The sequence below is a fragment of the Mustela nivalis genome, assembly GCF_964662115.1.
Source record: "Mustela nivalis genome assembly, chromosome: 11".
Taxonomy (NCBI): domain Eukaryota; kingdom Metazoa; phylum Chordata; class Mammalia; order Carnivora; family Mustelidae; genus Mustela; species Mustela nivalis.
Window position 1 is genome coordinate 63,337,370 of NC_139030.1, and position 20,403 is coordinate 63,357,772.

Sequence of the window (20,403 nt, forward strand, 5' to 3'; positions counted from 1 at the left end):
ATGAGACAACTGATTAACATTCTCAGAAAAAATATTTATTGAAGTTCAAAATTATTTAATGAGATAGTTGCAAGTATCTTATATTTGTGAAGGTTATTTTTCCTCACAAAAGGAATGGAAATGATGCATACACTTTATCCCACTTGAATTAGAATTTTATATAGATAGTAAGAATCTGTGCATTGTAGAAGCAGAATGGGCCTATTGTTGTCTGCAACAGCAAATGAAGTGTCTCATAACTAGCAATTCAATGTGTTAATTCAGCTGCACCATCCAATTACCTACGATTCATCTCAACTTAGTGCACAACAATAAAACTTAAAAAATCTGTGACAAAAATGTCTGCCCTACATTTATCAAATAGGGTAAACACTACCCAAAATCAGGGAGTGAGAGCCACAGAAACTAAATTATTAAAATTGTTCATTACAATCTAACAGTTGATATCATAATAAATTTTTGACATGAAGTCAATAGCCAAGAGTTAACAATAAAATACATACTGGATGTTTTGTATGGAAACTCTGACCAAGAAATATAGAAACTGTGTGGCAATTGAAATTGGCATCCCTTCAAATAACACAGCATTCCCTTGGAGCCACGGGCCAGCCAACTGCCAACTGACCACAGGGCCCAAGTACACAATTCTAAAAGTAGACAAAGGTAATGAGATGTGAATTTAGCATCCCCAGCCTCCTGCTAAATGACCCAGATGCAAAAGCTAGAGCGTCTGTCTCTTGCCTATTCAGAACTAACTGATGAAATAAACAAAGCTCTTTTTATAATTTTTTTTTAACAAATCAACAGCACTAAAAGTCTAATCCTGCTACATGTGGACTTATTAAGCCACAGAAGAAAGACCATGTAAAGTAAAGGAGACCCATGAAGAAGGAATAAAGGAAAGGAGAAGTAAGGAAAAGATATGGGAGAAGAAAAGGGGTATGAAGAAATGATAAACACATATTTACCTAAGAAGAAAATACAGAGGCACACTGACAACCTACAGGAAAGGTATAAAATCTGAACCATATTCAGGGTTCTCCCATTTTTCAGGACAAATGACATATAGTCCCATTTGGGACTTAACTATCAGGAGAATCAAAGAACCACAAGCCTTGGGGGTTCAGAAAAAAAAAATTTTTTTTTCAGAAAAAAAGAATTTGCTGTGAGAAAAAAGGAAAAACTGTACCAAGTTTTGATACTAAGCTAGTTAGTAACCCCATAAACCTTCATTTCATTTATGGACTCTGAAAACAGCACTGTTTTTAAGTACAAATTTTAGCTTTTAAAAAACCAGGCAGGTGGAGTGACTCATTATTGATGGTATGTAATTGAAATAATTTACATAACCCAATCAACTATCAGTCAATCTAAAATAATATTTTTTTAAAAGAATAAAGAAAAATCGTTAAGACACTGTCCTAGTACATTAAACAAAAATAGTAAGCAATAGAAAGTTGTTGAAAATTAACCAAAGGTCATAAAGAGAAAATGTATTTTATCAAAGATTAATACATCAGTTCTCACAGATTACTAGTGACTACAAATTAGTAAAGATATGCCATTATACGAAAAACTTGAAACACTTAAGAAAAAAAAGCCAGAAATTTCAGCAGGATTTCCTCAACCCTTCCATAAAGATTTCTTAATGTAATTTAAACATTTTAAGAGCAATATCACAGCAAAATAAGCTATTTTTTATTAGGTTACAGATACATATCTCAGTTACGGATTACAATCTATATAGAGAAATCTAACTTAGTTAAGGATTTAGTTATTTTTCCTCCTGTCTGTATAACTATATGCTAATTTCTTCTTGTTTTGGGGGAGGTAGGGGCAGTCTGCATCTAAGTAGAGACAACAAAATCGTTAAGAAATCCATTCCAATTTTCCCACATTTATTCTCTTACATAATTAACTGTATTTTTTTTTAAGATTTTATTTATTTATTTGACAGAGATTATAAGTAGGCAGAGAGGTAGTCAGAGAGAGAGGAAGGGAAGCAGGCTCCCTGCTGAGCAGAGAGCCCCAGTGCCGGACTTGCTCGGGCTGGATCTCCAGCCCCTGGGATCATGACCTGAGCTGAAAGCAGAGGTTTTAACCCACTGAGCCACCCAGGAGAGAACTTCAATTTTTACTAGCAGCTTGTCTTTCTTAATCCAGTGTTATGACTTCTAAAATGTAAACATTTTTGTTTCCCACTGTAGAAATCTGATTTGTTGGTCCGGCTTCTTCCTTCACTTTTAAAGGCAAATCTTACTTAAATAGGAAACAAGACCTAGGAATCTGGGTTCCACTTTCAATTCTGCTACTTGAAGCTTCGTGATGCAAAGCAAGTTGTTTTATTAACCATCTCATCAAAAGAGCGCAGTCCTTGCCCTGTCACACTCATCAGCTCAGTCTGCAACAATTTACTTAACCTTTCTGGGTCCCAATTTCCTTGTGTGTAAAATGGAGGTACTAATCAAACCTACTTGGAGGGCTGTTATGATAAAAACGAATTTCTGTAAAGCACTTAGAATTGTGTCCATAATATAGTAACTTCTTTTTTAAGGGAAGAAAGAGTCTACAGTAATGTGAAGCTATTTTAATTATTATATAATGCTGGGGTGTTCTTTCCCAACTAATCTACCCTAAATTGAACGGCTTCTATCATAAGGAATCCACATGCCTATTTTAGAATGCATGACTATTCAAAAGCATAGAGTAACAGAAGTAATATTAAAACTAATATTGATAACAAAAGTAATAACTGATAAGTAATATTAAAGGAAACTCTCCTGTTTCTTAAATACAGAGACACAGACTTGACGGTTCAGTTTAATTCTATTTGCTCCCCTTACAGATTACTGGCCCTTCACACTTGTAGCAGTGAAAATTTTTATTATTCCCAGGGTATTTGTTTTAAGGCTCCAGGTCCTAATGTCTGCCCATTTTTATTGTTTCTAAAATAGCTGGTTATGGGGTGCCTGAGTGGCTCAGTGGGTTAAGGCCTCTGCCTTTGGCTCGGGTCATGATCCCAGGGTCCTCGGATCGAGCCCCACATCGGGCTCTCTGCTCAGCACGGAGCCTGCTTCCCTTCCTCTCTCCCTCTGCTGCCTCTCTGACTACTTGTGATCTCTGTCTGTCAAGTAAATAAATAAAATCTACAAAAAAAAAAAAAACCTTTAAAATAGCTGGTTACTACTTTCTTTTATTGTGAATAGTCACTACTTTAAAAGCTCAAAATGAAAGAGGAATCACGAGTCCTAACAGCTTGCCCAGAAATTACATTCTGACTTCAGATTTGACTCTATTTTTCCTTTAAGATCTATGGCTATTTTGGGGGCACCTGGGTGGCTCAGTGGGTTAAAGCCTCTGCTTTCAGCTCGGGTCATGATCCCAGGATCCTGGGATCAAGCCCCACATCGGGCTCTCTGCTCAGCAGGGAGCCTGCTTCCTCCTCTCTCTGCCTGCCTCTCTGCCTACTTGTGATCTCTGTCTGTCAAATAAATAAATAAAATCTTTAAAAAAAAAAAAAAAAGATCTATGGCTATTTTATATTCTGAGCAGTATTTTGAAATTTTGGCATCATGAAAATGAAATCAAATGCACAACTATGTTTACTAGGATTTTAGCATTTCTTGTGATAGTTCAAGTCTCTGAATGTTAAAATGTGTTAAGTGTGTGGTTGTGAAGACTCACTGACATCAGAAGTCCTATGAACAAACTCTGTAGAAAAATAAGCATTAATTTGTTTTAACAGCAATTGTTTGTCATTGTAATTTAGGACATAAATGAATGCACAATTTTAAAAAGAACTGTGGATATGGAGAATAAGTCTGGCTGTGCTAAAAGGACAGTAACTACTACCTTTTTTAATAAAAATTAGTAAGTAAATCTGAAAAATGATGAACTTGAAGTAAAATCAGTTGCTTGAAATGTCACTGTATTTAGAATCATCTAGAAAAGTATTTATAAAAATGGAATCTGAGGGCTCCTGGGTAGCTCAAGGGCAGCAGGTCAGGTCATGATCTCAGGGTCTAAAATCAAGGCCCACATTCCAGGCCCTGAGAACATGATCTGAGCTGAAGGGCATCTGGCTATCCACTCAGCAGGGTCTGCTTCTCCCTCTGCCTCTGCCCCTACCTCCTTCCTTTTGTGGTCTCTCTCTCCCCCCTCAAATAAATAAATAAAATCTTTAAATAAATAAATAAAAACAGATTCTGTAAACCCATCCCAGGCAAATGAGAATCTGTATCAGATTTGTTAGCAAGGATACAAAACGATGCGTTAGATCAATTTTGCCACATTCATCTACCCCCATTGGCATTTTTTTCCCTCTTCAATGGCCCCAGTAGTTTCTATCCAAAGCAACCTGGCATTTAACAGCATGGATCAGTTTTACAAAAACAGTTAGAAGTTTACCTTTGCAATTTTCCCTCTTACCTAAAGCATAACTGCTTTGTCCTCACTAAGACAAACAAAGAAGTGAAAAAGGAACAGACGGATCCTTAAAGGCTGAACACAAAGGTTTGGGGTAAGGGCAAAGGAGTTAAAGTTCTTAAGACACGCTCCTTTATTTCGGCATAACATTCACCTCTTGTCCCAGTTAAACACTGGTCTGTGTTTAACTGCCGTGAGGGAACAAGTCACCTCCAATTCTCTAATCCTTCCAACAATCACTGCCATAGTAAACCGAGGCTAGAGCAATTGCTAGCATCTTGGGTCCAAATTTTATTGCCCAGGTTGACGACTGGCAAGAAAATGGAATAGCTATAAGGGTTGTATGTTTCTCATTAGGTGACAGATATGACTACCATACTAGCCAGCGCTGTCCATGGGCACAAGTACATGAGTAAGATAGGATATTACAGAGGTTCCACCAAGCAGGGTTCCCAAGCACAGACTACAGAAGAGGGTGAAATAACTTAGCAGACTGTGAAAAAAATTTCATCAGTCTTTGTTAAATTTGAAAAATAAATGCACTGTAGAAGAACGCATAGAAAGCTAAATTTATTCTAAGAACTACATTTTGATAATCAGTTCTGCCATCTTAGACAGTGTACAAATGTCTACCCTTTTATAACACAATGGTGATAGAAGTAGGCTTCTTAAATCATTTTTACCAGTCAGAAGGAAATGTTCACATGAAGGTTGGCGCTCACTTTTATTTTTCAACTATTTGTCAGTGAAAATGTCAGACTGAGAACTACCAGAGCACTGGCTTCATCGACATAAAGAACTGATGCGATCCCTGGTGCTCATACATACTAGTGGTGTAATTCTGAGTGAGGGAGTCCTCACGGACACAATGGGGACAGTAATACTACTTACTACTCATATGCTTATGAGGATAAAACATGGCAAGACCTATTAGATGTTTACTTATCCACAGTACAAGGACAAAGTAAGTATCCAACAGATTTTAGTTATTTTCTGAATGTGTAACTTAATTCACCATTTTTAACTCCCTCATAAATAAATGGAAATGGCTGTACCTTCACACAGATTTGTTTCCATGTATTTGTTCTCATTTTTCTTTCATTAGATTAACGGTAGTATCGTATAGGGGTCTTGATAGTCACATAAATCTCATCCTCTCCTATATGAAACTAATTATATAATAAAAAATCTCAAGAAGAAATTAAGTCAGTTATTATGCTTCTGATCTACAAGAACATAATCCTCCCCATATGTCAAAATCCATTTTTTAACAAAAAAAGAGGTGTTGTGCTTATAATATCAAGGCAATTAATATTAGGCAAGAGATTAAGTTGACATTTACTACTATCTCTGAGGCGTAATTTAGATGATTTTGAATATGCAGGCTTTGCTCTAAATTCTTCTGTTTACAGTGGCTACTCAGCACTTGTATTATGATCACCAAAATGCCAACTAACAGTTTAATCACACTTCCTATAATGTTCTACAAGAACTTAAATAAGATTTAAGTGATATCAATATAGTTTAATGTATCAGAATCCTAATTAATTCCACATCCTGTTAAAACCCTGATATGCTAGATCTTAGACAGTTCCCATCTATCTTAACAGTAAGAAGTTCCAAAAATAATAACAATAATAATACAAAGGAAGTCTGAATATTTAATATGAGCGTTTCAATTTTCTCATATAACAGAAAATATGATCACAATTGTGTTCATATCTATGATGTTAACAGTCACAATTTTCTCTGCATCCCTCTCAAGCTATGTTGGAGATTTACCATTAACATGGAACAACTTTCAACAACCAATATTTTGTATTTTGCTCTAGGTCTACTGTGAGGAGTGGACACTTATGATAGGGTAAAGGCTGAGAGAGAACCCAAGAGTTCATAAGGACAATTACATGTGCACATTCGAGTGAAGTTGGGCCCCATAGAGAAAAGGCACATCTCCCTACTTTCACTTATATCTTAAATGGTAGGCCCCAGAAATCTCTTAATAATCCCTGGTTAAAAATTCTCAAAACTAAGAATTTCAGCTTAAATACAAAGGTCCTGACTCATACAAAGACAATAAAACCAGAAAACTCATAGCTAAAAATAAATTTTAGCTAATTCATTTATAAGCAAACTGGAACATACATTCATCACACAGGTATCTTTAATCACCTGTTATTTCTTGGTAATCAAGCAAAGACTCGTTAAAAATATTTTTATGGGACGCCTGGTTGGCTCAGTTGGTTAAGCAGCTGCCTTAGGCTCAGGTCATGATCCCAGCGTCCTGGGATCGAGTCCCACATTGGGCTCCTTGCTCCGCAGGGAGCCTGCTTCTCCCTCTGACTCTGCCTGCCACTCTGTCTGCCTGTGCTCACTCTCTCTCTCTGACAAATAAATAAATAAAATCTTTTAAAAAAAATATTTTTATAATACACTACATTGGAAGCATACACATAGATTTAAATCTGAATCTAGAAAAAACAAGTATCAAATGAATAAAGTCCATCTGGTTTATATTTTTCTCTAAAATACAATTGCTTATAATGTCCCAAATGGATGACCAACTACTGAATTACTGTGTGCACTCACTTTCGCAAATTTCTTTTTTAATTTTCTAAGTATTAAATTTCACAGTAGAAAGCTGGACTCTTCAAAAACACATATCTGTAACTGAATAGCAGATGTCTTTTATTAAAGAATGTGCTTTAAGATAGAAATTGTAAACAGTCTAATCTGGGGGTACCTGGTTGACTCACTAAGTAGAGCATGAAACTCTTGGATTTTAGGATTCTGAGTTCAAGCCCCATTTTACGTACAGAGATTACTTAAAAATCAAATCTTTTTTTAAAAAAGTCTAATCTCTTAAAACGACAAAAAGTTTATCAGAGCAGACAGTACCAGATCTTTATATGTGATTTATGTGTTTGAACATATGTGTGAGTGGGCGGGTGGGGGGTGATATTAAGAAAGGACATCAAATAGACTGTCAAAGTCAGTATGAGTCTCGATTCGATGTTTCACATGTGTTTATTCCCGTAACAAGAGCAGAAGGAAGGAATGAGAACCAAAACCCAGTTAAAATTCTTTGAATAATTAGGCATATGGTCACTCTAACTTCAAAGTAGTGATCCTGTAAGGTCTCATTAAATTTAAGACATGTACATGTTTCTACTACTGATGGCAATGCAAACCCAAGGTGATATATTAAAAGTCACAGTCAAGAATTTCTTTTCGGGGCGCCCGAGTGTCTCAGTTGGTTAAGCTGCTGCCTTCAGCTCGGGTCATGCTTCCAGGGTCCTGGGATCGAGCCCTGCATCAGGCTCTCAGCAGAGAGCCTGCTTCTCTCTCTCCCCCTCTCCCTGCCACTCTGCTTACTTGTGCTCTCTCTCTAGCTGTCAAATAAACAAATAAAATATTTTTTTTAATTTATTGTTTATTACAAGAGATGCCACTTGAGATCGTGATACCTAAAAATACCAATAGAGACTGTTCATCTCCATAAAATACAATGAACACTTATTAAAGCATGGAGTACTGTTATTTCTTTCACCTAGTAGACTTTATTCATACATTATTCTCAATCATACTCCTTACTTTCACTTGATGTTATTCAGAAACACCAGTATCCTCTTCATTTTTTTAACCAGAATGAATAAAAATACTCATGTATTGCCTTCTCTCACCTTCTCCCTAAAATGCTAAGTTTAAAAAGCTGCACAACTTCTATTCCATGAAATCTTCCTGTTAGAACTACCACTTCTAAAAAAGAAAACAAAGGAAAGGAAAGAAAGAACTACCACTTCTAAAAATCAAGTAAACAAAATGGAAACATTGTATTTCACTCTGACAAAACTGTTCTATGTGAAATCAATGCACATAAAATTAAAAAGTTAAATATACCTCAATATTATCAGTAAATCAGAACATATCTCAACCAGTATCAGAATTTCTACCTTCACTCTATCTTTGCTATTTTTAAATATAAAACAATGTCAGATGATCTATAAGCCAATATTTTTAAAGCAAAATTGCCTTGAACACACTCCTGTACAATAGTCATGGCAAATCCCCAACTGTTTTGAGAAGTGACTACCCTATCATCAAAAAAACAATATATATATATAAAAAAAAAAAACCCCAAAACAAAACAAAAAAAACAATACTGCAGCCTATGAATTCCTACTAGTACCTTGTGCCAGGAGGACTACATTTCCAGGTACTCTGGCAAATTCTCAAATATATGTAGTACCACACCTCTCATATACATTTGAAGCAGTAAGGAAGCCTATAAATTATTTAAGGCAAGTGATTCGGTTTGCAGATCAATTTATAGGCCCCAAATATTTTAAGCTGACAGATCTGTTCCTTACATTAAAAGAGAGAACTTTTCACTTGCGAAAGACCACATGAAAATATTCACTAACAAATGATGTCATGTTGCAGTTTACTTTCAAGTAGGAAGATTAAGAGATGCCAGCCATCAAAGCCTCTAAAATCATTTCTTCAATTTTGCAGTGACTTGTTAAAGAGCATCAGCCAAGTTAAAGACTTGCAGAGGGGGGCCAATTCAAGCAGTGAATGAACTAAAAAGGGACAGAAGAGTCATGTTTCAACATCCCTTCTACTAGTCCTCAATTCCCATTCATAAAAGACTAAATGAAACAGAAAAAAAAAAAGGCAGAATTCAACTTCTTGTTTGTAGGCTCATTAGCATAACTGGGTGACTTCAAAGCCCATAATTAGCTGCATGCTAATCACTCAACTAGCAAGTTTTTATTAAGCATTTACTAGTTTTCCCACACCGCGCAAGGGTCTGCATATCTGAAGCAGCATCCCATTCCACTATGCACTCTCAAATCCAGAATTAATCTACACCAGCAGCACTGTACCTCTTTTGCAAAAGCTTTCATTCCTTCCTCTCGGAACCTGATCTCAGACACAGTGCCTCTACTTAAGTAAGCAGCTTTAAGCCCTGGAATGGGATGAGCATCACACACACGGAGAATTAAAAGCATTTATTTAAACAAGCAGGAGCAGCCAGAGAAAATTCTCAGTGGAGTTGAAGGTGGGCAGGGGCACAAGGAAGAGATGTGAAATCCTGGCTTGTGGCAAACAGCGCAGAGAAATGCACATTTCTCATGTTCAAAGCCTGCCTTAGGCTATGAAGATTTTCCAAATCTATCCATCTGCGAAGTCACTCCAATAGGGTTTCAATACTAAGGTTCTAATTCTGCAGGAGAGAAGGAGTTTGTAAAGATCAGGGAAGAGAAAAAATTAGTAATGCAATGCAAAAGTGAAGATGAGGAAAAGGAAATGATGGTGAAAGCAAGAAGAACGATCTGGGAAAGTGAAAGGTACGAAATATGTCACCAAGCAGGCTGACCTTACTTTTCACTATTCTCCAACAAGCTGGTTTCTTTAACACTAGAGGGCACGAACGCAAGGAACAGCGCGCGCACACACACGCACACGCGCGCACCACACATACACACACATGGGGACGGTAGGGAAGCAACCCTGAGCAAAGGCAGCCTTCATATAAAACTAAAGATCCCAGGGCCCAAAGAAAACCCGAAATTCTGGCGTCTAGGGCAGCCAAGTGTCTTTACCCTGCAAATAAAATTTCTACGCTCTGTTCGTGGGAACAGTGACCACGACCTCTCCCAAGGAAACCACTCAAGGATTGAGTGTTACGGCAGTTTAAAGCATATAGCCCCCAATGCTCCTCTCCACCGCTAGCAACACCTTTGCCTCACGAAAGCTTCCACCCTTTCGAGGTCAGTTTTCCCTGGATCCAAAATCTTCATCCATCTCTTCTCCTGGGGCTACCTGTAAGAGATGGAGACTATCTACCAGGAAATTCAACTGATCGTAGTCAAATAACGGAGTGAGGGGAGGGGCGCCCGCAGCTTTCGCTGCCAGCATAGCATCCTCTGTGCGCTCGGGTTCGCGGCCGCGCGGAGCCGGGAGACTAGCCCTTGAGTAGCTCATTCAGCCCATCGACTCCACGAGAGCCCACACAAGGGCATCCCCCGCACACCCTCTGGCTCTGACCAGGGAGATCTCTGTACCTGGAGATGCCCAGATGGTGGGCCGGGGGCGTGCTCCACTGGCCAAGGCGCCTGGGGTCTGGTGATCGGGAGGACAAGAGAGGCGAGGAAAGGAGACAGAGAGAGGCAGCGAGAGGAAGACGGAAAATATGGTAAGAAGGAGAGACAAGCCTAAGAGACAGAGTAACAGGAAGAGACATCCCAAGAAAGACAAGGAGGAAAGGGGGAAAGAAACAGACCCGAAGGGCGCAGGGGGAGCCAGTCAGAGAGAAAGTCAGAGAAAGAAACTGAGTCAGAGACAGAGACGCACAGAAGAGAATGAGAGACCGAGGGGCACGGAAAGAAAGAGGCAGAAAGAAAGGAAGGCAATCGTCGAAGAGGACACCCAAGCTCCAGACCGTCCGCGGTGTCAAGCCGAGAAGCGTCCGCGCACAGCAAGCCCCAGCCTCCCGCAGCTGGTAGGAGAAAGTTGCCCCTGCCGCCGAGCCACCAAGGCGCAGTGGGTGGCCAGCGACCCGGAGCTCAGCCAAATAGCGGAAAAAGCCGGGTAGAGAGCGGGAGGCGGCAGAAAGTTCCGTGCCTCGCGATCCACCCTCCGCACCTGCAGCGACCCGCGAGCGCGCTCAGAGTGCCCAAGGGGCTGTCTCGCGGGGTCCGCGGGCGCCCCTGACCCCCGTTCGGCCCCGGGCGCTCGACTCCGCGCCCTACACTCGCTGCGGGACTTTGCGGCACCCACCCGGGCACCCTGGGCACCCTGGCTACCCGGAGAGGACTCACCCCAAACAATTACCAGAAAGAGAAAGGGAGCAAGAGAGAGACGGAGACCTGCTATCGTGGCCAAGGATCCCGCGAAGAGGGAACCGCAGTCCACACGCGGGATTCAGCTTCCACTAGCCCAGCAGGCGCCGGTCGGCCGCGCCGAGAGTGCCGGGTGCGCGGAGCCCGCGCTCACCTGGAACCCGCGCCGGCCCGCGAACGCCGCGCGCAGCCCCGGCTCCCGCCCGCGCTTCTCTCTTCACACTTCCCCGGGAGCGGAGCAAGCTGGCTCCGGCCTGGGCCAGCCCCAGAGAGGCGCCCTCATAGCGCAGCGGCGGGCTAGAGGGCTCCGCGAGCGCCGCGAGAGCGGGCGCCGAGGCCGTACAGGCGCAGGAGACCGAACGAGGGCTCCTAACACATTGTCACCTCGGCAGAGCCGCCGTTACCGCCGCCGCCACCGCCTGGTCACTTCGCCCCCAGCCCCCGCCCCCCTCCCACCCCGGCCCTCTCCCTCCCAGCCCCTCCTCCTCGCGCGGTCCCTCCCCCTCCCGTAGCCCCAGCCTGGAGGCCTCTCACTGGGCTAGTATCATTTACGTAACCAGCACCCCTCAGCCCTCCTCCCTCCCGGCTCCCGCTCCTCCCCGGGCTGGGGCGGTGTGCACCGAGCGCGCTCCAGCTGCTCCTAGAGCTGCTGCTCCAGCGATGTGCACAAGTCCCGCGATACTTGGCAGGCACGGCCCCCAAGAGCAAGTGTGGGGTCGACTCCTCTCCCCTACAGAGCGTTTCGTGACCCCTGGCCATCCAGGTTTTCCGTGGTGCAAAAGCCGGCTTGCATACAGGATGTTAGTCTGGTGCACCAGCGAGCCTCTTACAGGGATGCTGGAGGGTCGGGGACTGCCCTCGGGAAAAGCTGGGGCAACCCCACCCCCTTCATAGTGTCTCCAGTGGAGAAATGATGCGGGGGACTAAGGTTTCAGAGCCTTGAAGCAGAAAGGACAGACGAGAGTTTGGCCTCTTGTCCATTACAGTTTTTACACCCTGTCAAGATCCTAGTGTTCTGGATGGCGGCGACAGGGGCTGCTAGCTTACACAGGATATGAGAACTAGGAACGCATAAGGCTTCCTTGTGCTCATAATTTTTTTAGGGAGAAGTAAAGAGAAAAAGTGGGGCTTTGAATTCCTTTCTCAGTCAACAAGGTATGGTCTCTGACACATACACACACATACATACACACGCATACACCCAGAAGTGCCTGAATGCTTGCATTTCAAAGTAAAGTTCATGTGAAGTCATTTCTAAGTAAAGTTAATGTATAGTGCGGCAGAAGGTCTTGTACTAAATGGTTAAAATGTATGTAAGGATCTTAGATCAATACCTGGCACAAGGCACAGACTTAAGACTCAGATATTAGCATCTGAAGACTTGGGACCTATCCCCCAATGCCATGAGGGAAATACTCTTCTAGGAAATTGGGCTTACGGAATTAAAATCCATCCTTTGCCATTTATTCACTGTTGGTTTTCTTATTTATGAGAGTAAAATAGGGGTCCTTTCCTCCTCTCCCGGTGTCATTTCACCTGTCGTAATTCACTCTTCTAAGTTTATTGGATAAGACTGGGGGAAGATCTAACAGCTACTTCAAAAATATTAAGGAGCCATGTTGTACAAACATATTATTTTTATCTAGAATGTCAATGACATTCTTGACTATACTCAAAAGGAAATTTCTAGAAATGTTATCTCTTTTATGAATCAATTATTATCTAAACTGGTATCTTCTCTACTTAATATCTTCTCTTACATTTTCCGTCCTAATACCCCTTCCAACTTTCAGTGATGGAACATCCACCAGAGGTGATTCGGTGTATGTGTGAGGACACAGGATGCCATTCATAATACCAGGGACACCCTGGAATTTCTCTCTATTGCTCCCTCATGTGACTTCCAGTTCCACCATCAGGTTACCCACCTCTGCATGGCAAATTGAAAAAAGCTGTGGACCAGCAAGTTAAAGATTGCGGTTCTAATGCTGGCATAGCCACTTCTCAGACATAAGTCCTTTGATGACATATAATCCCCTATCCTTACATTCTTCATCTCTTCCTTAAAAAGGAAGCAATGCTATCTTGTAAGTTTTGTGCTAATATTTAACTAAAGCAAGAATCGTAATTCTAGTGGGTAAAGACTGTATGTTGAATGAGATATTTATGTAGTCCCAAAGTATCTCACCTGGGTATTATTATTATTTTTAATTCTACTTGTTTGTTTGATGGGAGGGGGAGAGAGAGCACAAGTGCCAAGGGAGGGGCAGAGGGAATTTCCAGCAGACTCTGCACTAAGCAGAACCCGATGTTGGGCTTGTTCTCATGACCCTGAGGTGATGACCTGAGCAGAAACTGGGAGTCCAACACTAAGCCACCTGAGCTACGCAGGCACCCCTCTCCCTTTTGCTTTATAACAAACCATTCCCAAACTTCATGGCTTAAATAATAAAACATCTATAATTTCTCAAGGTTTTATGGGTTGTCTGGGTAATTATCTCTTCTGACTGGCTTGGTCAGAAGTCTCTTCTGACTTGCTTGGATAGTCTAAGATGGCTTCACTCATTTGTCTGCTGGTTGTCAGGTTGATTGAGGGGGGAGGGAACAGAGCTCAGCTGGGATGGCTCATCTTTGTTCAACCTGCTGTCATCCTTCAGTAGGTTAGCCATGTTTTCTTGAGTAATGATACTTTCAGGGTTCCAGAAAACAACAATGGAGTTCAGGCTGCAAGGCAGAGTATTCCTCAATATTATGATGACAAAAATTTATCAGTGTCCCATTAGCCCAACGAGATTACATGGACAAGTCCATATTCAAATGATGGAATAATATATTCCACGTCTTGATGGGAAAAACTGCAAAATCATTTTAAAAAGAAGAATGCATACACAAATGGGAAGCACTTGAAGCCATTTTTGTAATCTGTCATAGATTGCTAATTACCAGGGAATTTAAAAAAAAAATCCTTGTAGGGAATAAATCTAGTAGATATCACCTTAACCAAATGATCAAGGTTAAAATCACCAATAGTGGGACCAGGTAACATCATGAGCCTCAAGCGAAAGTACATACACACAATGTAGTTATTTTAGTATTTCAAACCAAAAAAAAAGCATAATTGATTGTAACCATGATAAAAAAGCAAAAGATAAGTGCAAATTGAGGAAAATACCACAAAATATCTTGTTTATACTTGTCAAAAATATCATTCTGATTAAAGTTAAAGGCTGGAGACCTATTCTGGACTATAGGAGATTAAAGATACATGACTCCTAAAAGCAATGTATAATCCAGAACTAGATACTGGACTGCAAAAAAAAAAATACATTATGGGACAATTGGCAAAATATGAATAAAGTCTATAATATCTAGACCTTTTATTTATGTTAAATCACAATTAATTTTGTATCAGTACTAAATGTCTTAATTTTTATAACTTTACTATAGTTACTGTAATAAAATATTTTGGGGGTAAGAAGAGCATAGTGGCTGCATTTTATTCGCAATCATTCAGAAATACCTACAGATAAAATGATGCAGGATATGTGATCAAACCTTAACAACTGGTAAATCTGGATGAAGAATACAGGGCGAGTTTTTTGTGGTAATTTTACAACATTTTTAAAGTTTGAATTTATTTTATTTAAAAAAAAAATGAGAGAGGGGCGCCAGGGTGGCTCAGTGGGTTAAAGCCTCTGCTTTGGGTTCAGGTCATGATCTCAGGGTCCTGGGATCGAGCCCCGCATCGGGCTCTCTGCTCAGCAGGAGGCCTGCTTCTCTTCCTCTCTCTCTCTGTCTGCCTCTCTGCCTACTTGTGATAAAAAAAAATAACATCTTAAAAATAAATAAATAAAAATAAAAAAATTTTAAAAATTTAAAAAGAGAATAAACAATCTTTGCTTATTTTAGAGGAAGAATAAATGCAATAATTTATGTGACTGAGTGTTGAAAGTAATAAAATTTATATTGTACTTTTTTCAAATAGAAAACTAGGAATTTCATCATTGAAGACTTACTGAGTGTAGTTGTTTAGGTAAATGGGATGACCAGAATTGTACAAATAATCGTCTATAAAGCATAAAGTGATTTAGATGGAGAATATACTAAAGACAGAAATTCAGCAGGTACACCTGACCAACCAGTGATCAACCAAGGCCCAAATGGAAAACAAAGGGTGATATTATCCAGATAGATGAAAGAAAGGAAGAAGGGAAGGAAGGGAGGAAAAGAATGAGGGAGAGAGGAGAGAGAAATTGCTGAAGGTAAGTTGTCAGGTCTTGAAAAATTATTAGTAATGAGGGAGAAAGACAAAAGTGTCACATTATTGAGAGTTTAAAATTGGACGAGTGGGAGAATAGAGATGCCATTATTAAGAGATGCAGGAAGTGATTAGGGGGGAGGAGTCAAGATGGCGGAGAAGTAGCAGGCTGAGACTACTTCAGCTAGCCGGAGATCAGCTAGATAGCTTATCTAAAGATTGCAAACACCTGAAAATCCATCGACAGATCGAAGAGAAGAACAGCAATTCTGGAAACAGGAAAACAACCACTTTTTGAAAGGTAGGACCGGCGGAGAAGTGAATCCAAAGCGACGGGAAGATAGACCCCCGGGGGAGGGGCCGGCTCCCGGCAAGGGGCGGAGCAACGGCGCACAAAATCAGGACTTTTAAAAGTCTGTTCCGCTGAGGGACATCGCTCCAGAGGCTACCCGGGGCGAAGCCCACGCGGGGTCAGCGTGGCCTCAGGTCCCGCAGGGTCACATAAGGATCGGGGGTGTCTGAGTGTCGCAGAGCCTGCGGGTATTGGAACAAGAAAGCCGGCTACAAAGACAGAGCCGACAGTAAGCTCACAGCTCCGTGTTACCTTGAACCGGTTGTAGGCTCGGTGAGCTCGGAGCGCGGCCGGAGGTCAGGCAGACGGGAGAAACTGGGCGCTGTTCTCTGAGGGCACACTGAAGAGTGGGGCCCGGGGCGCTCGGTTCCTCCAGGCCGGAGACCAGGAGGCCGCCATTTGTATTCCCGTCCTCCAGAACTCTACGGAAAGCACTCAGGGAACAAAAGCTCCTGAAAGCAAACTCGTGAGCGGATTACTCAGCCCGGCCCCTGGTAAGGGCGGTGTAATTCCGCCTGGGGCAAAGACACTTGAGAATCACTACAACAGGCCCCTCCCCCAGAAGATCAACAAGAAATCCAGCCGAGACCAAGTTCACCTACCAAGGAGTGCGGTTTCAATACCAAGGAGAGCAGCAGAATTCCAGAGGAGGAGAAAGCCAAGCACGGAACTCATGGCTTTTTCCCTGTGATTTTTTTTTAGTCTTGCAGTTAATTTAATTTTTTTCTTTTTCATTTTTTGTTTTTTTTCTTGCCTTCTGGTAAATTTTTTTTTAACTTTTACCTTTTTCTTTTTTAACGTTTTTTAACTAGTTTATCTAATATATATATTTTTTCTTTTTTATATTTTTCTTATGAGTTTTCTTTTTTTTAATTCTTTTCTTTTCTTTTCCTTCTTTTTTTCTTTTTTTTTTCTTTCTTCCTTTTTGAACCTCTTTTTATCCTTTTCTCCCCCCTCACAATTTGGGATCTCTTCTAATTTGGTTAAAGCATATTTTCCTGGGGTTGTTTAGTATTTTCCTTGTGCCTTCATATACTCTTATCTAGACAAAATGACAAGACAGAAAAATTCAACACAAAAAAAAGAACAAGAGGCAGTACCAAAGGCTAGGGACCTAATCAATACAGACATTGGTAATATGTCAGATCTAGAGTTCAGAATGACAATTCTCAAGGTTCTAGCTGGGCTCGAAAAAGGCATGGAAGATATGAGAGAAACCCTCTCGAGAGATATAAAAGCCCTTTCTGGAGAAATAAAAGAACTAAAATCTAACCAAGTTGAAATCAAAAAAACTATTAATGAGGTGCAATAAAAAATGGAGGCTCTCACTGCTAGGATAAGTGAGGCAGAAGAAAGAATTAGTGATATAGAAGACCAAATGACAGAGAATAAAGAAGCTGAGCAAAAGAGGGACAAACAGCTACTGGACCACGAGGGGAGAATTCGAGAGATAAGTGACAACATAAGACGAAACAACATTAGAATAATTGGGATTCCAGAAGAAGAAGAAAGAGAGAGGGGAGCAGAAGGTATACTGGAGAGAATTATTGGGGAGAATTTCCCCAATATGGCAAAGGGAACGAGCATCAGAATTCAGGAGGTTCAGAGAACACCCCTCAAAATCAATAAGAATAGGCCCACACCCCATCACCTAATAGTAAAATTTACAAGTCTCAGTGACAAAGAGAAAATCCGGAAAGCAGCCCGGGAAAAGAAGTCTGTAACATACAATGGTAAAAATATTAGATTGGCAGCTGACTTACCCACAGAGACCTGGCAGGCCAGAAAGAGCTGGCATGATATTTTCAGAGCACTAAACGAGAAAAACATGCAGCCAAGAATACTATATCCAGCTAGGCTATCATTGAAAATAGAAGGAGAGATTAAAAGCTTCCAGGACAAACAAAAACTGAAAGAATTTGCAAACACCAAACCAGCTCTACAGGAAATATTGAAAGGGGTCCTCTAAGCAAAGAGAGAGCCTACAAGTGGTAGATCAGAAAGGAACAGAGACCATATACAGTAACAGTCACCTTACAGGCAATACAATGGCACTAAATTCATATCTCTCAGTAGTTACCCTGAATGTTAATGGGCTAAATGCCTCTGACAAAAGACACAGGCTATCAGAATGGGTAAAAAAACAAAACCCATCTATATGTTGCCTACAAGAAACTCATTTTAAGCCCGAAGACACCTCCAGATTTAAAGTGAAGGGGTGGAAAAGAATTTACCATGCTAATGGACATCAGAAGAAAGCAGGAGTGGCAATCCTTATATCAGATCAATTAGATTTTAAGCCAAAGACTATAATAAGAGATGAGGAAGGACACTATATCATACTCAAAGGGTCTGTCCAACAAGAAGATCTAACAATTTTAAATATCTATGCCCCCAATGTGGGAGCAGCCAACTATATAAACCAATTAATAACAAAATCAAAGAAACACATCAACAATAATACAATAACCACTGCTATTCAACATAGTACTAGAGGTCATAGCCTCAGCAATCAGACAACAAAAGGAAATTAAAGGCATCCAAATCGGCAAAGAAGAAGTCAAATTATCACTCTTCTCAGATGATATGATACTATATGGGGAAAACCCAAAAGACTCCACTCCAAAACTGCTAGAACTTATACAGGAATTCAGTAAAGTGTCAGGATATAAAATCAATGCACAGAAATCAGTTGCATTTCTCTACACCAACAGCAAGACAGAAGAACGAGAACTTAAGGAGTCAATCCCATTTACAATTGCACCCAAAACCATAAGATACCTAGGAATAAACCTAACCAAAGAGGCACAGAATCTATACTCAGAAAACTATAAAGTACTCATGAAAGAAATTGAGGAAGACACAAAGAAATGGAAAAATGTTCCATGCTCCTGGATTGGAAGAATAAATATTGTGAAAATGTCTATGCTACCTAAAGCAATCTACACATTTAATGCAATTCCTATCAAAGTACCAGCCATCTTTTTCAAAGAAATGGAACAAATAATTCTAAAACTTATATGGAACCAGAAAAGACCTCAAATAGCCAAAGGGATATTGAAAAAGACAGCCAACGTTGGTGGCATCACAATTCCGGACTTCAAGCTCTATTACAAAGCTGTCATCATCAAGATAGCATGGTACTGGCACAAAAACAGACACATAGATCAATGGAACAGAATAGAGAGCCCAGAAATAGACCCTCAACTCTACAGTCAACTAATCTTCGACAAAGCAGGAAAGAATGTCCAATGGAAAAAAGACAGCCTCTTCAATAAATGGTGTTGGGAAAATTGGACAGCCACATGCAGAAAAATGAAATTGGACCATTTCCTTACACCACACACAAAAATAGACTCAAAATGGATGAAGGACCTCAATGTGTGAAAGGAATCCATCAAAATCCTTGAGGAGAACACAGGCAGCAACCTCTTCAACCTCAGCCGCAGCAACATCTTCCTAGGAACAACGCCAAAGGCAAGGGAAGCAAGGGCAAAAATGAACTATTGGGATTTCATCAAGATCAAAAGCTTTTGCACAGCAAAGGAAACAGTTAACAAAATCAAAAGACAACTGACAGACTGGGAGAAGATATTTGCAAACGACATATCAGATAAAGGACTAGTGTCCAGAATCTATAAAGAACTTAGCAAACTCAACACCCAAAGAACAAATAATCCAATCAAGAAATGGGCAGAGGACATGAACAGACATTTCTGCAAAGAAGACATCCAGATGGCCAACAGACACATGAAAAAGTGCTCCATATCACTCAGCATCAGGGAAATACAAATCAAAACCACAATGCGATATCACCTCACACCAGTCAGAATGGCTAAAATAAACAAGTCAGGAAATGACAGATGCTGGCGAGGATGTGGAGAAAGGGGAACCCTCCTACACTGTTGGTGGGAATGCAAGCTGGTGCAGCCACTCTGGAAAACAGCATGGAAGTTCCTCAAAATGTTGAAAATAGAACTGCCCTATGACCCAGCAATTGCACTACTGGGTATTTACCCTAAAGATACAAACGTAGTGATCCAAAGGGGCACGTGCACCCGAATGTTTATAGCAGCAATGTCCACAATAGCCAAACTATGGAAAGAACCTAGATGTCCATCAACAGATGAATGGATCAAGAAGATGTGGTATATATACACAATGGAATACTATGCAGCCATCAAAAGAAATGAAATCTTGCCATTTGCGACAACATGGATGGAACTGGAGCGTATCATGCTTAGCGAAATAAGTCAAGCATAGAAAGACAACTATCATATGATCTCCCTGATATGAGGAAGTGGTGATGCAACATGGGGGCTTAAGTGGGTAGGAGAAGAATAAATGAAACAAGATGGGATTGGGAGGGAGACAAACCATAAGTGACTCTTAATCTCACAAAACAAACTGAGGGTTGCTGGGGGGAGGGGGTTTGGGAGAAGGGGGTGGGATTATGGACATTGGGGAGGGTATGTGCTTTAGTGAGTGCTGTGAAGTGTGTAAACCTGGTGATTCACAGA

At 40.8% G+C, this 20,403-nt stretch overlaps 1 protein-coding gene across 3 annotated transcripts in view; it reads right to left on the reverse strand.

The window, feature by feature from the left end:
- Positions 1 to 11,732, reverse strand: part of GALNT13 (polypeptide N-acetylgalactosaminyltransferase 13) — a 534,707-nt gene extending 522,975 nt beyond the window's left edge. For 2 of the 3 annotated variants that reach the window (XM_082690946.1, XM_082690944.1), the window contains exon 1: positions 11,301 to 11,732. The gene's annotated coding sequence lies outside the window, so the exon portion shown is untranslated. Of the gene's footprint in view, positions 1 to 10,496; positions 11,242 to 11,300 lie in introns of those variants that run through there. The other variant, XM_082690945.1, reaches the window with a different exon arrangement.
- Between the last annotated feature and the right edge of the window lie 8,671 nt (positions 11,733 to 20,403).